This window comes from Harmonia axyridis, chromosome 6 (assembly GCF_914767665.1).
Source record: "Harmonia axyridis chromosome 6, icHarAxyr1.1, whole genome shotgun sequence".
NCBI classification, from domain to species: domain Eukaryota; kingdom Metazoa; phylum Arthropoda; class Insecta; order Coleoptera; family Coccinellidae; genus Harmonia; species Harmonia axyridis.
In genome coordinates, this window is record NC_059506.1 from 37,759,106 (window position 1) to 37,775,413 (window position 16,308).

A 16,308-nucleotide genomic window follows, 5' to 3' on the forward strand; every position below is an offset into this window, starting at 1 on the left:
AGTGATAATCGCACGAAGGAATGTGATTTCACGAATGTACCCGATGACAATTGTTGGTAATTCATCCTCCTCGTAGATACTATCGTTAAAATGAATATACGAACGAGTAAATAGAGATACAATCAAGCAAATCGATCATTCGACGTTTTTTCGAACAAAGAAAGAATTTGAAAGATAGATTGTTCTACAGTTCTTTTACTTCAAATATACAATCGAAGGATTTTTCTAACATGTTGAAGCTTAGCTTACTATAATAGAAGTTAATCTATCATGTTGAAGGAATGAATGCTATTCGAAACAATGAGAAAGGAACAAAGAAAGTTTTGCACAGACCGATTGTTCTATCAGTTTTTATTTCAAAGTGACCAGAATCGACTTTTTGATCTTACTGAAGACTGATCTTAAAACCTGAAAAAGAATCGATCATATGGACAGTATAGAGAATAAAGAAGGCCTTGCAAAACTTTATCTTCTTACCAATTCTTTTTTAAAAAGACCTGATCTGATCTATCGATCATGTTGAAGAATGCTCAAAGAGTCCACATATGAACAAAGAAAGCTCTGCATATGTCAATTTGTCTAACGATCTTTCATACCACGATGGATCTGTCGATCATTTTAAACGACTAACATATAATTAAGAGCTATCAATCGATCATGTTGTAGGAGTCAGTGATCTTTTTTTTTTGTTTGTAATTGGAACTTATCCAAATCGCCTCTTATTAATTTGAAAGTATTGTAACAAACACGTTCAATTGTATCATTGGGGAATTTAAATTGGTTTACCGCTATCTCACTTTTATGGTTTTGTTTCAGTGATCACGAACCATTAGAATGAGAAATGAAACCTTTTTCTGACTAACATATGTGTTGCATGCTTACACAAAGTGAGAATTGCACGAAGGAATGTGATTTCACGAATGTACCCAATGACAATTGTTGGTAATTCATCCTCCTCGTAGATACTATCGTTGAAATGAATATACGAACGAGCAAATAAAGATAAAATCGAGCAAATCAACCTTCTGATATTTTTTTTATTAGAGATGTTCAAATAAAGGTGGGGCTCGACGAGAGGTTACGAAACACGCACACCCGCCAGGAGAAAATCTCTAATTTGAAATCAGGAAGCAATTACAGATGTAACTGACTCCCAGTAGTTGTAAACACAGAAGATATTCAATTATATACAGTTAATGTACCTACGAAACGTGTAATTTTCCGAATAGTTTCGGCCGTTCTGTCCAACTTTCAATCATCGGAACGATTTGAACGGTACAAATATACGTTGGCAGCGATTATCAGTTGTTATTTAATGGATCGGTCCCATTCATATCTTCGGGTTATTTATAGAAAACAGGATTCCCATAATTACGGGTTACAAGTTACGTTTTAGGGTCACCTCAACGCACACTTGTCTCTCTCTTTCTAAAGGGGCGGTAACGCGAACGGGCGTTGCCGTACGATAAGTTTCGAGTTGGATGATAATTATTTTAGTATCAAACGGACGTATCAGGAACAGTGATCGAAGACTATTACCTGAAATTGGTATTAAAGTTCGTGATGCTTTATTTCTTCAAGAACTGGTAGTTAAAATAAAAAATTAGAAGAATATTTGATCTAGATTAAAGAACATACTAAACTTTTTGGTTTCTTGTAGTTTTGTTTGAACTGTTGCTGATTTCGAGAAGAAACTTCAAACAATTCTCTCGAAAATCCAAATTACCATAAAAATCGAGTTATTGAGCTATTTTCCCGATCTGTAGCAATGAATCATAAAGATTTGGTAAACTCGTTTAATCGTCTCAATAATAAAAGAAGGACTACAAGAAACACCCTGTATCTCGAAAACAAAGACTTAGCGGGCCCATTTTTTCTTTATTTCTTTCATTTTCGTTTGTACTTCCAATTTAGGAGCACTGTATTTCTGCTATATCAGCTGCAGTGAATACAAATTCCACTTAAACTATTAGTCATTGCCATAAGCAATTGTAATAACTATACGTTCATATTAATTCAATGTATCTAAATTATTTATCAATGAGTATATCTAAATTTATAATTGACTCATTTTCAGATCATTTTTTTGTGAAATCAAATGTATTATTATGGAGATATCGGAAAAATCATCAACCGTCTTAGCAACATATTATACTCTAAGTTAACCAGAAAGCTGCAACATACCAAAAGTTAAATTCTGCTTGGTCGATGGAACAAGAAATTTTTTCGAGACAACAGATAACTTTGAGATTATGAAAGGGCAATATTCTTTCAATTCATTTCATTTTCTGAGAGAACATTCCATGGCTACAATTCTGTCTTCCTATCTTATTAGACGATCTAAGGAAATACGCGAAAGGGCATTGGCGTAGGCAGTTAACGGCATGGGGGGTGGGCATTGAAGAATATGACTTTGATTTTTAGTATTAATAAAAAAGCAATATTTATATCAAAAAGAGCCGTTTGTCACACCAGACTTCCTAGGTCCACGTCCAAAAGAAAAAAAACGGCTAAGCCAATGCGAAAGCGTTTTCCGCACCTATAAGCTCCTTATTTTAAGACCGCTCCAATTCACGGCCTATAAATCCAAGCCGAATTACTGTCGGTTACCTAACTTCCAAACATTTCACCTTTCGAAAACATCCCGAAACTAAAGATAGTACGTTTAATCTCGCCGCATCTTAAACTGCACCCAAATCAGACGACAGCTCGATATCTATGTCAAGTATGTCACCGGCTACTTCGATTTAGGTCGATTTTCGTAGGTCTAACCCAGTTTTTCGCGAGTCGCACATAGATACAACAAACGCAATAATCCCCCACATCTATGACTCCCCTTGCGGTTCTAATCTGTGCGGTAGAAAAACGTTCCTTGATAAGGCGAAGAATTGCGTAAGATCGGCGAAAACTTTCAAGCACGTATTTTCGAAAATCCAACGAATCGCCCACCTGATAGTCACCTGGGACCAATGGAGGCGCTGGACGCGCCCGTCTCCATGGCAACCGCTTGAACATCCTTAACCTTAAAAACGGGCAAAACCTCACCTTTGCAAGCGTAAAGAAGACTATCCTCTCGGCGTGTATAGAACTTGGTCCAAAAAACTTAGAAACTAGGCGTGCACGTAGCACTGGTTTGTCCTGAACAAAGACGACATTGTCACAAAAAATGCACTACGGTTGCACATTCGCGACGATCTGAAGAGGAGCACCACCGGGACGTCTGCACCAGCTGTGTGTGTTGTGTTTGGATCGTTGCCAGCGGCTCGAGTCTGCTGTCGACGACGGTAGAGGCGTGCGCAGCGCTATCTGCGAATATTTCGCTTAAGTTCGCGACTTAGGGTATATGTACGTACGACGGGTGGAGCGAGTGTAGGTACGAGGCGTGCGCCAGTGTTCCCACCACGCCGGTGACGTCACTACCGGTCCGGGTGGTGCCTACCCGTCGTGTAGCGTACGTAGAGCAGAGTTTCCCAAAAGGTTCTTCGGGGAAAATTTTTGACGTTCGGTTATCTGTGGCGTTTCCTCTACCAGTTGGGAATGTTTCGACATCGATGCGATACTGGTTCTTCTTTGAATTTCCGGATAAAACTGTATAATTTATGAATTCTTGGTACCCGGAAATCGGGGACTGATAATTATTGTTTTCTTTATTTATAAAATGAAACGTCTCTCTCACTTTTTAAAGACAGAAAGGAAAGTTTGAATAACTAGACTTAGGACTCAGAAGACTGGAAAGTGAAAAAATAATGTCAACACCAATGAAATGTATAAACACTTGACAGTCCTAGATCCAAAGAAAAATTATATAATTTCATGGCGAGAAAATCTGGGTTGAAAAGAATATTGTGCTAATTTTCGAAACTTGGCATTAGGTACATGTGAATTAGCCCGTTAGAGAACACCAAGATAAAAAAAAACACGCTACCTCAAGTAGAGTGGAAATGAGTTTTTTGGCAAAACGCATATTGAAGTATATTTTGCGCTAAAACTATTGATTTTACAAAAAAGTAAAAATAGACACATAAATTGTAGGAATAATTTCTAGTTCAATATATGGAATAAAATTTCAAAAGATACGAGATGGCTAAGTTGAAATTCGGGAAGCGCATATCGAAATCTAAGAAATTTCCAAAAATTCCGGAAAACTTTTCAGGTAACCTCCTTTTTTCGCACCAAATGACTGGACTAGATTTTTACAAGATAGATCGACTTTGAACGTTGAAACTAAAAATGGTCGACTTTCATTCCGAAACGAAAATTTTCTCAAACTCTACAATCCAAGAGAAAAAAATGTGTAAGCACCTAGACCAAGCAAGAAGCCAAGACTCTTTCCCAGAGCTGGTGGCCTTGAAGCCAACATGGACATCTGAGACAGGCATCTCCTAACCCCCGACATGCTTCCCATAATAGAATCTACGCCACTCAAAGAGGAGTAAATGACCATTTAATAAAATCTTCACAGCGTACGAGATCTTTTCCACAACGGGAGGTATCTCAGTTTTTCTCATCAACAGTTTTTCTTTCTCGATCGATCACTTCACTTAATTCGTCTGCACGTTGTGTTTCTCTTATTTTCTACTCGTTTATTTCCACTGTCATAATTTATTATGATGACGGATGTTTTTATTTCTATTTTCGAGTTCGATATCGATACTTTTCGAGCTTCCGTGTCGATTGAACATCTTGAGAACGATAATTGACGTCGATTCTGTAAGCGGTTGATTCGATGAAATGGGCCTTCTGAAGGTTCTTTCGAATTGAACGTTCTTTCCAATGGATTAAATGATAACACTTTTCGATTATTTGCTTTTAGTTGGTGCTGAGGAATCAAGAACTAAGTCTGAACATATTAACTCTGGTCGATTCGAGAATATCTAGCTTTTTCCATGGACATGAGAGATATTAGTCATGGTACAACCTATCCTTTCAAGATTGAATGAAATCCGTTAAGATATCAAAGAAAAAGGAAAATTTATGCCATAATCAAGATATTCTTGAAGTTCTCATCAAATAATATGTCTTCTTTATGTCTATGCAACAAAGTGAAAGCCATACTTTTCAGGATAAGCAAACGTTGGGGTTTTTACAACGAGGTACACCTACTTACTATTTTTTCTGAAATCGCATTCAACATTATCATAAATTGAGGATTTTTTTCAGAAAAAATGACTATTTACGTTTCATGTTTGCCAAGAAAAAAGAAAAAGATCTCTCGATCTGAAAATGTAATGATTGCATACTTTTCCCATTCGTCTACGAAGTTGAAAGCATCTATATATTCTACATTATTTTTATATGGCCAAATTACTCAATGTTGAAAGCTGCACTCAGTACAAAAAAAGATGTTGATATTTCAGAATACTTGAAACAGATGAATAATAAATATAGGTCAAAAAATTAAAAATTATGTTTGTTGACCACATCAAAGCATGTGATTAAATGTATGTCCTTGATGAGAGTTTGTTTTAAGCCTTACTCTCCAAAGGTAGGTAAAGTGGGAAAGCCAATAGGGATGAATTTTGAGGACATCAGTCCGGAGAAGTTCGTTGCCTAGCGACGGAACAAAATACTGGATAGCGTATTTTGAAGTCTGAATTTGCTCCGAGAAAGTAGGCATTCTTTTACTCTTTCAGAAAGGCATTTTTAATTGCAAAGTCATTAACGCGTCTATAATTATGTTCTTTGTTGAATAAATTCATTTCTTTGTACTTTTCCGTTTGTAATTTCACCTAGCAGACAATGCCAAAGTCCTCAATATAAAACGAGTATATCACCCATGACGAAAAGATCCTATTCCTAACTGATACCTAGAACCGAACCGAATTAAAAAATTACCAATCAGGAAAAAACAAATCTACCACTAAAAGTATCCGGTGACTCCTCAGAGTAATAAACATAGATAGAGGAAACATGTCATTTTCACTAAGCAAATTTTGTTCCCAACATGAACTTTTAAATTCGACATGAAGCGCGCGGAAATGAAAACATATCAGTGATACGATATTTCACTCAATTCGCGAGTTTCTCCACAAAGAACGCACTTCTTATGTCCCATAGTGAATCAACGTTTCATATTAACTCAAAATATATTGAGATGAATACCTGAATATATCAGAAATTCAGAAAACAAACTTCAAGCGCGCCAAACGACGTGAAACAACCGATGACACTAGGAGAGCAACAGTTGCCAAACCTTGGATTTCAGCAGGTACATACAGAAAATAATAAATATTCTGGTTAATATAAATGCGGCAATTAGGAGAAATATCGGATTTCAAATATTCAAATTTGCATATTTAATCGGGAATCACTGAAATGAATATATTTCATTCAATATAATATATATTCATAACGATATAGTAAAATTGTGGATTTGAAAATATATCACAATTCGATAACATACTCTAACCATGTTGGGGACATGTAAGAATTGCGTATACTTCCTCTATCTATGGTTATTACTCTATGGGTAACTCCAAACCAAATCTATCCAAGAAATCCGTACCCCCTAACAGGCACCAAATTCTATAGAAATCCGATAACATCGATTACATCAACGGTCGAAGTTCAAGGTTCCTCCGACCGTTCGAAATATTTTGTTTAACCCGCTTTTGTTGTCAAAACAATCCGTGCGAAACGCTGTTTTGAAAGCGCCGTGTGCCGAAAACACAAAATTTCACGACGTCTCGCAGCGTTGATTTATTTAGAAGCGATATTTCACCAAGGTGCATATATTTATATGACCACCTTCGATCCTTGTGTAGTCGCCGTGTGATTTGCATAAAAAAACGCTTACGGGAAATGAGATTGGTCAGAATTCTCGGAAAACGAAGCGACTCACCTCGCCGGAACAGCCCGGGTGATTTGTGCGCAGAAAAACAGTTAAGTTTTTCCATAAGCGGCTTAACGAAGTATTCGTTTTTCGAGCGCAGTAGGACGTGTGCGATTTAGTTTATTAATTTCGATAATGAATCTTTCGAATCGTTCGAGTAACATAAAAATTTTTCGTCCTTTCGCCGTCTACAGCTTTTCTAGAAACTATAAGCGCCGTTTGGGAAAAACTTGGTACGAAAATCAATTGCTATACCCCAATGATCCTCCTTACTGAAGAATATGATGAAACATTAATTTTTCGACAGTGAGCTGAGTGGACTGCACACGATGAAACTAATCTAAAGCGAGAAAAAACACAATACACAGCTGGCAAAATTATTGCATCAGTTCTCTGGGATGCGCAACGTATAATATTCATTGATTACCTCCAAAAGGGCCAGACCATCAACAGCGATTATTAAATAGCGTTATTGGATCGCTTAAAGGATGAAATCGTTAAAAAACAGCCCAATTTTAAGAAAAAAATGGTGCTGTTTCATCAAGACAATGCGCCGTGTCACAAATAAATGAAAACAATGGCAAAATTGCACGAATTGGGCTTCGAATTGTTTCTGCATCCACCGTATTCGCCAGATCTGGCCCCCAGCGACTTTTTCCTGTTCTCAGACCCGAAAAGAATGCTCGCTGGAAAGAAATTCAGCGCCAATGAAGAAGTAATCGCCGAACATGAGACCTATTTTGAAACGAAAGACAAATCGTACTAAAAAATTGTATCGAAAAGTTGTAAGATCGCTATAATCGCTGTATCGCCCTCGAAGGCAACAATGTTAAACAATAAAATCGAAATTTGCCAAAAAAATGTTTTACCATGGTGGACCGGGGACTTTTCAATTGGCCTGTCAGGTACCTCACTTCACCGGGCGGGATTTGAATTTGAAAATTCAGTTATGCCTTCAAATTTTTCAATAAAATATCAACGTCACGTACTGAAATATGATTATTTGAAGATTATAAATGTATTTTTCTATTTAATGCAAGTTTCATTTTTATTTTTCCTTCAATTTAGCTGTCATATTTCCTGAAAAAAGCGCAGGACACCAGAAATGAAGTCGATAAAATGAAGGGATGAAATTAAATAATTCAATTCGAGATAAAAGAGAGATTGCAATTTTTAGAGGTTCCCATAAATTTTTAACAGTTTCAAATTTAACGACCCATAAAGGTAGCATCTGCTGCATTCCATTGCAGGCAACGAAAGCGAAAGGATAATACATACACAAATGGAAAAAGAATCTAACACACAGATTTATCGTTATTAAAATGAGGTAATTACTGCACCCAGTTAGGCGTTGCCATCGCAATTTATTATGACTCAGTTCAATTTGAAGATAAGTTATATGTTGTAACGTCGGAAAATAGATGAATATTCGATTCCGAGGATCCGGATAGTTTTTCGATATGATTACTCAACGTCATTTTCCTCATTTCTTATGACTCATCCACTACAGGAAATAACAATTTGAGTTGAAAAATTATCGTATGTAATTGCCTCAAATATTGGTATATTATTGTAACAAATTTGGAAAATTATAGAGGAGGTAAATTATGTGAATTTTTTCAAAAATATATTGCAATTAAATTAGTGATTATTATCGAACCACTAAAGACAGAATTTTTGGCAGGACAACGTCTTCTAGAGCCACCAATGAAAAATGAATTAATGTCATTCCCTTGAAACGGTAACAAACTAAATTAAATCCAAAAAACCACACAACTGTTCCGGTTGAGGTTATAAAAGTTAGAATAGCCGCTATAAATTGAAAATTATATTTGAATTGTAAATATTACTAGTTTTATCGGCAGTTAAAATGCGAAACACCTGATGAAACCAAAGTGTGGCGAATCGATCTTGTTCCATTTATGGAAATTTGAGTTTATTATCACAATAGGATTATTTTTCCTGCAGTTATTCTCTTAAACGGTAGTAAATTCAATTTTGTTGAAAGAAATAAAATGGTGAAGGATTTCGAACAAACTTTTTAAAAAGAAATACGCAGTGAAACCTGCAAATTCCTCCACCATTTTATAAGTTCCTGTTCATTCATGAGAAATGAGACAAACTCCTACCTTCCTGACATCTGTTGGCGCGTCTCCGACCCTGATGCTCTGGCTGTTTCCTCTGGCAACAAATCATACCATTCCTGATTACACCGAGAGTTTCCTTACGTGCGAAAAATCTCATCTTCCGCGACGACAAATCCAAACGAAAGAAGAAAACTGCTCCGTCCATCGTCGCGCCATCTAGTGCCGAGTAGCTCAACTCTTCAGTTCACAGTGTTCTTCAACCAAACGGAAAATAATAGTTCATTTTTAAGTATGTCTTTGAATCGTTTTTCCTCTTAGAAAAAACTAACCCGCGTTTCACTGTCGGAAATAACCGATATTGCCCGCGATCTGTCGAAACCTGTTGGCGATCTCGTCCTGCACCAGGCTGAAGCACATGGCGATCAGCACCAGGCCCACGAAGAGGTAGACGCAGCACGCCAAAAGCTGCAGCTGCGTGTAGAGGTCCGAGGTCTGGGGCAGCTTGTCGCCGATGCCGACGGTGGTGAGGGCGAGGAAGCAGAAGTAGACGGCCTCCAGGAAGTTCCACCCCCTGGTGGTGGACAGCGCCGCGGCGCCGGCGCAGACGTACGATACGAGCAGAAGGACTATCAAGGACGTAGGCACTGACGGTGTGTCGGAGGAAGCGTTAGATTTGGAGCTTTGGCGATGGTGGCACTGGTTTTCATCCGGGGGCTGCTTCCAGATCAGGGGCCTTCTGGAAGGGGTGGCATGGGCGCAACCACTGCAATAATAAGTATTCAACATAAGTAGAGTACAGTTTCTGGAGATCATAGCACCACATAAGAGAGTGGTAAGCTCATATTTAATAACTGCGTCTCAGCTAGCTCTCAAATTGGGAAAAATAGGGTGAAGGAATGGGCAAACTCAAATTGCCCATTGAAGGAATGGGCAATCCCTAATTGCCTATTTTTGCCCATTTGAGATTGGAGGTGTGATTTGCGAGGAACAGGGGTCGTTCTGAAACTGAAACACAGAGGGATCTTCAATACTTTGGTAAGTTTTGTCGTCACTTGACAGAAAAACTAATAGGTCTCGGTTGCCCAAAGAGGGAATACAAACTTTCCAATAAATGGAAAGAAGGAATATCCCTCTATCACCACCAGAACCCCAAAAAAATCGCTATATAGAAGTGTTATTCTCGTTCTGTAAGGACACCTGGTTTTGCTCTTCAGACCAAAGAAAAATTCACAATCCAAAAATCACACTTTGGTGATCAGTACCATTTATAGGCATCAAATTCAGAGATGGTAACTTCACCTTCACAGTGAACTCTGACCAACACTCTGCTTCTTCAGCTGTGTCAATCCTGGCTGAACTGAAACATTGTGGTCCATTGTTCCTCCTCATGAAATACGAGAGTCTCGACTCAGATGAGATGCCAACACGAATGCTGCGAGCCTATAGAGAAGGGTCTATTTCATTTATCTCTGTGAGTTAAGCACAGGCAAACATGTTCAACAGTTTCATCTATGATCTTGTGCCAAAGGCACAAGAAACAACCAGTTGATTCCATTCGATTTTAGTAGATTTGAACAGGTTTCAAGTTAGAGCAGCAGTCGCCAGACTTGGTTGTCTCCTTTCAAGAGCCATGGATTCTTCATCTCTGGCTTAGTGGAAGACCTCCCAATGACAAGACACTCTTGCTTGGCATCAGATGGCAGAAATGTGAGGGATGTCAGTGGCGCATCCTTTATTCAAGCCTAACCAATAAGATACTTACCCGTGCTCACTCTCATCACCCTCCTCCCCTTCGTCTACATCCGACGAGGCGGCTATGACCAAGGTGCCACCATAAGAGCAGTTCTTGATGATAGGCGGACCGTGGCAATGTTGAGGACACAGCGAAGGATCCACCAGCATCTGCTTCACCGGGCCCTGCCTACAACCTCCTCCCCTCGATCTACCCGATCTCACAGTGGCCAGCATCGCCCTCTTCGGGATCTCCTGGTGGTGCATGTGGTGGTACTCCAGGTACTGCTGGGGGTTGTTGTGGCACATGGGATGTTTCACGGGCGCTGCCGTCGCCCCGTGGTGGTTTGGCGTCACGTGACAGGAAGACAGTTGTATCGAGGCTGAATCTGAAAGATCAGAGGATGGTTATCGAGGAGCTTCTGGTGTTAATACTGAATTTTAATGTTCTCCTATGTAGCCAGCCATTATTTGGTACAACCATTTAACTCTTTGTATTTAACTTTTGAGTGTGATGAAGTTGGTGAATTGTGAATTGCTCAAAAAAAGGCTATTATACTATCAGTGAATATCTAGCTGATGAAAACTGGTTAGATCAGTATTAAGATTTAATCTAAGCACATAGACGAATGATGGTCTATTGTGTCCCCATCAAAGATATTTCTTGGTGTATGTACCGCAAAGTGAACCTTTGAATATAGAGACTTAGAGACTAATTTATACCTTCGTTATTTTTGTAGCAGTGCTTCCCAGATGGGCTAGATGGAGCCTTGTGATAACCAACGCTCGAATGTGCATCGTTTTTGGCTCTGGACGTCTTGTGTTTGCAGCACAGTCTCATGTACCCCTTTGTGGCGCCACCGGCGAACATGGCACCTAGTTCCGACAACAGTACCAACATCAACGGTACTCCAAAGATGGCGTAAACTATAGTTACGAACTTCCCCAGTGTCGTCTTCGGCGCTAACCTGCTATAACCTAAAAAACAGTTCGTCATTTCCACATGCGGACCTTTCACCTCTACCTAACTTACCGACAGTAGTGAGCAGAGTCACCGAGTAGAGCAAGGCGCCACCGTACGTCCACGAGGAGGAATTGGAGGAAAACCTCATGTTGCCGTCAGTTTTTTCGGCGTCCACCACAGCTCTTTCGAACCTCTTGAGCTGCGCTGTCACCAATCTCGTCCAGTTTTTCTCGTACAAAACGTTCAGTCTCTCTGCAAGTAAATTATTCCGTTAGTGTGCGAATGAACGAGGTGAATCGTAATTCTATTTGAATAACATCTATAGAGATTCGATGAAATAAACGCAGCATCAGGAAACGTCTTTCTTCGGATGACGTAAAGAGTGGCTTTTATTTGTTCGCCAATATCTGGTCCGTATTCATTTTGGATCTTTGGGGGTGACTTGAAAGGGAAATGCAAAAGGCGGTGGATGACTGCGTTCACGTAGACCCAACGTGAATTGGAAGGTGCCGATCATAGAGTAATAAACATAGATAGAGGAAGTATACGCAATTTTTACATGTCCCCAACATGGTTAGATTACGTTGTCTGATTGTGATTTATTTTCAAATCCACTATTTTACTATATCGTTATGAATGTATATTATATTGAATGAAATATATTTATTTGAGTGACTCCTGATTAAATATGCAAATTTAAATATTTGGAATCCGATATTTTTCCTAATTGTCGAATTTATAATAAGCAGAAGATTTATATGTTTTGTATCTACTCGCTGAAATCCAAGGTTTGGCAACTATTGCTCTCCTAGTGTCATCGGTTGTTTCACGTCGTTTAGCGCGCTTGAAGTTTGTTTTCTGAATTTTTGACATATTGAGGTATTTATTTCAACATATTTTGAGTTAATATGAAACGCTGGTTCATTATGGGACATAAGAAGTACTTTCTTAGTGGAGAAACTCGCGAATTGAGTGAAATATCGTATCACTGATATGTTTTCATGTTGGGGACAAAATTTGCTTACTGAAAATGGCATATGCACCCTCTATCTATATTTATTACTCTGAGCTTCTTACGAAACGATTATGATACTATCTTCTAATAAAAAGAAATTAAAAGAATCAGTTCATCTTATTAATAAGCTGCGCCAAGAATGGAAAATGCCTGATGTGGCCGAAGTGCGATATCTCTAAATAAACCATTTTCCGCGCGTTAACAATTCATCTCACGTAATCCCCCTACCTCGAGGAGATCTCGAAAGAGTGTATATTGCACTGTAATCTTCTAGATCGATTCCCTCTGCTCTTCTTCGGCTTCATTTCATCCCCAAGACATGTTTATTACATCTTCAAGCTGACGCTATCCTTCTGCGATTATTCGAACCTTACCGTAGTCGGTTTCTCGCACATTTAATAACGCATTTCCCGAGGGAATTGTTTTTCCCTTCGTTTTTCCCGTGTCCCGACTAAGGGAGAAATAATACTGGCGCGGAATAATGTTTAGAATCGCTTTGAAATTATTAAATGTATTACAATATTCATGAGTGATGCAAAATTTAGAACATATCGTAACCCCTCTTCGCTCTTACACTAACCAGATTCATCCCTTCCTCATTCATTATACTACCCTATAAAATCCCCTCAAATCCATCTCCACCGGAAGCGACACTAAACCGGAAACAGGAATATCCGATGTCTGACCCGCAGAGAGCGAGTTCCGTGACGAAAACCGCCCCCTCGGCTGGGATTTGCGCCCCCATCCCCGAACAGATGAAAATGCACCCCCGCAACGTCTACAGTTTCGCATCCCTCCAAAACCTTCGAGACACAGTCCGTTAACGTTTTCCGTTGATAGTCGGAGCGTGAAGCCTCCTCGGATAAAATTCGCGGTATTCCAAACATCGGACGATGAAAATGCCTCGTCTTCTTCTTCATATTGTAGGAATTTTCTTTGTCGAGAAACGTTGCGGGTGCTTAATTAGGGTGATTTGGAGAAATTCGCTGATTGGGGTTTCGAGCAGACGGCTCCCTGTGTATTCTTATTGTCGTTAAGGGTGGAGATGTTGAATCTTGAGGGCCTGCGGTGTTGGGGGCTGCTCTGAAAATTGTTTCCTTTGAAAAGTCAAAGCGGAGATTGAGTAAAATCATTGGGAAAGTTATTCTGGGGATTGGGATGAAGTTTGCGGGTTTACTTTGTCATTTTGAGGGTTTTATGGGGATTGAATAATGAGAGCGGGATCAGAAAGAAGGGAAACCTGGAATGCTATTCTGCCTTGGAGCTCTGGCTTTAGAGAAATCATTAAGGTGACCTTAAGGGCCTTCCTGAATTGGAAATGTGAATATCGAAGAAAACCAAGAGGAAGACCAAGGACCTATTTTTTTCGAAAAGTCAAGACTTGCAAAAGCTATTAACTGACGCAACACTAGCAAGAAACCTATAGATTTGCCTTGGATGGCATGGCTTCTCTCAGGATGTGGATGATAAGTAAAATTGCTGTCACAGGGCATCTCAAAACCTTCGAAAATTCAACCAAATACTCATCAGCAGCAAGAGTCACAGTTTGATGCGCAAGGTATAATATTCATTTCAAAAGGGCCAGACCATCAACAGGGATTATTATATAGCGTTATTGGGTCGTATAAAGGTTGAAAAACGGCCCCATTTGAAGAAAAAAAAGGTGCTGTTTCATCAAGACAATGCGCCGTGTCACAAATCAATGAAAACAATGGCAAAATTGCATGAATTGGGCTTCAAATTGCTTCTGCATCCACCGTATTCGCCAGATCTGGCCCCCAGCGACTTTTCCTGTTATCAGACCTAGAAGAATGCTCGCTGGAAACACAAGTCGTAATACAAAAATGGTATCGAAAAGTTGTAAGATCGCTATAATCGCTGTATCGCCCTCGGAGGCAACTATGTTGAATAATAAAATCGAATTTTGCCAAAAAAAAAGAAGTGTTTTACTATGATAGACCGGGGATTTTTCAATAGGCCTGTTAGGATCTCCCTTAAAGAAGTTAAAAAAGAGAATCTCCCATTAGTCAAGAAATATCCGAATCGACTACAACATCGTTTCGGGTCGAGAAGAAGCCGATAAAAATTAGCCCCATCCGGGACGCCGTATCCGGCCAATCAATGCGAAACGAACGGCACAGCGGCGGGCGTCTCCTCAAAATCGTCGCAATTTCCCGGTTCCGGTTAAGAAAATATTTATTCACGGTGTCTGTGCCGGTGTTTGTTACGGCCGAATTCGTCTTGGCCCCATTGTCGCCGTAATTGGGCATTACGCCGCTGGAAGATTCGGCGGCGGCGTCCCCTAACGACGTTTCTAATTTTCCGTAGATGTCGGGGGTTAATTGAAATTCCAGATTTCCCGGCGTTCGTTATTCGCCGCCCCCTCTTTAATTGGTCATCTTTAATTCAGGGAGATTTCTATCGCGCGGCCTTGTCTTACTCGGAATCTACCGCCGAGTTTGGCTCGGCCGAATTGGCGTTTTATTGCGTTGTTCTCGTTCGCTTTTGTGTACCGGCCTGGATTTTATGTGTATTTCGTTTTTTCTTATTGCTTTTATTCGTGTGCATCCTTTTGAACGGGTTGGGGAAAATTGGTGCTGGCTGAACTATAACTTCAAACCCTTAGAGATAGAGGAAACTAAATGGCTTATTGCTGTTATATTATTTTGGGAAACTTATAATGCCGTTAACTGCTTTCTTTTATCTCCTTTTGTTTTCCAGTTATAGGACAAAATTAAAGTTTTACTTGGGGAAACGACCGTTCAAAAATTAATTCTCACGATATTGGATTGGCGGTTTTGAAAGGTTTTCCAATAAGAGGTTTCATTTTGATATTGAAAAAACCGAGTATATTTTAAGAAAAATCATTGTGAAGAGGAAGGTATGCGATTGACGATGAAAATGCAAAATGGCCGTCACGGCTACGGTTGCAGCACCATATCCTTTTCATGAAATTTTCCCATACCTATTCGCTCCTTCGCGGCTGTATGTTTTCGATAACTTCATGATTTCTATCTTTAAGGTCTTGAATCGATTGTAGAGTATTGCAAAAGACTTTATCTTTCAAGTGACCCCAAAGAAAAAAGTCTGAAGGTGTTGAATCCTAATATATCGGTTGTCTGCTGTGATCACCTCTTCTTGAGATAACACGGCCAGGAAACAATTCCGGCCAATAGAAATAATTGATTAGATCTCGGTAGCGCAATCTATTCACCGTAACAGTTGCACCAGCCTCATTTTAGAACGAGTAAGGTTCGTTCACACCACCAGCACAAAAACCTCATCAAACAGTTACACGTTGGAGAGGTTTTTCAACAATTATTCTTGGATTTTCCGAGCCCCAAATGTCACAATTCTGCATATTAACGTAGCCTCCGAGGTGAAAATTGGCCTAATCACTGAAGATGATTTTTTCATAGAAATCCGGATCATTTTAATGCATTTCGAGGACTCATCAGCGAAGTTACGACATTGCTGGTAATCGACCGACTTGAGTTCTCGTCTCAACTAAACTTTAAAAGCCTTAAAATCTAAGTGTTTATGCAAAATACGATGGAATGTCCAATTCCCAAGATCGACAAAACTGGGTTTTCGTCAACCCAATGGACAACAGCAGCAATATTTTCAGTTGTTCTTGAACGACTCACACGGTTTCAATTGTTCACATCGCTAACTTGTC

At 39.5% G+C, this 16,308-nt stretch overlaps 1 protein-coding gene across 2 annotated transcripts in view; it reads right to left on the reverse strand.

Annotated features, from left to right (window-relative positions):
* The window catches only part of LOC123681856 (G protein-activated inward rectifier potassium channel 3-like), a 161,760-nt gene that overhangs the window by 18,482 nt on the left and 126,970 nt on the right, over positions 1–16,308 (reverse strand). Inside the window, exons 3-6 of one of the 2 annotated variants that reach the window (XR_006747722.1) lie at positions 11,684–11,866; positions 11,374–11,628; positions 10,682–11,039; positions 8,962–9,682 (exon numbers count right to left, since the gene is read on the reverse strand). The gene's annotated coding sequence lies outside the window, so the exon portion shown is untranslated. Of the gene's footprint in view, positions 1–3,045; positions 3,310–8,961; positions 9,683–10,681; positions 11,040–11,373; positions 11,629–11,683; positions 11,867–16,308 lie in introns of those variants that run through there. The other variant, XM_045620174.1, reaches the window with a different exon arrangement.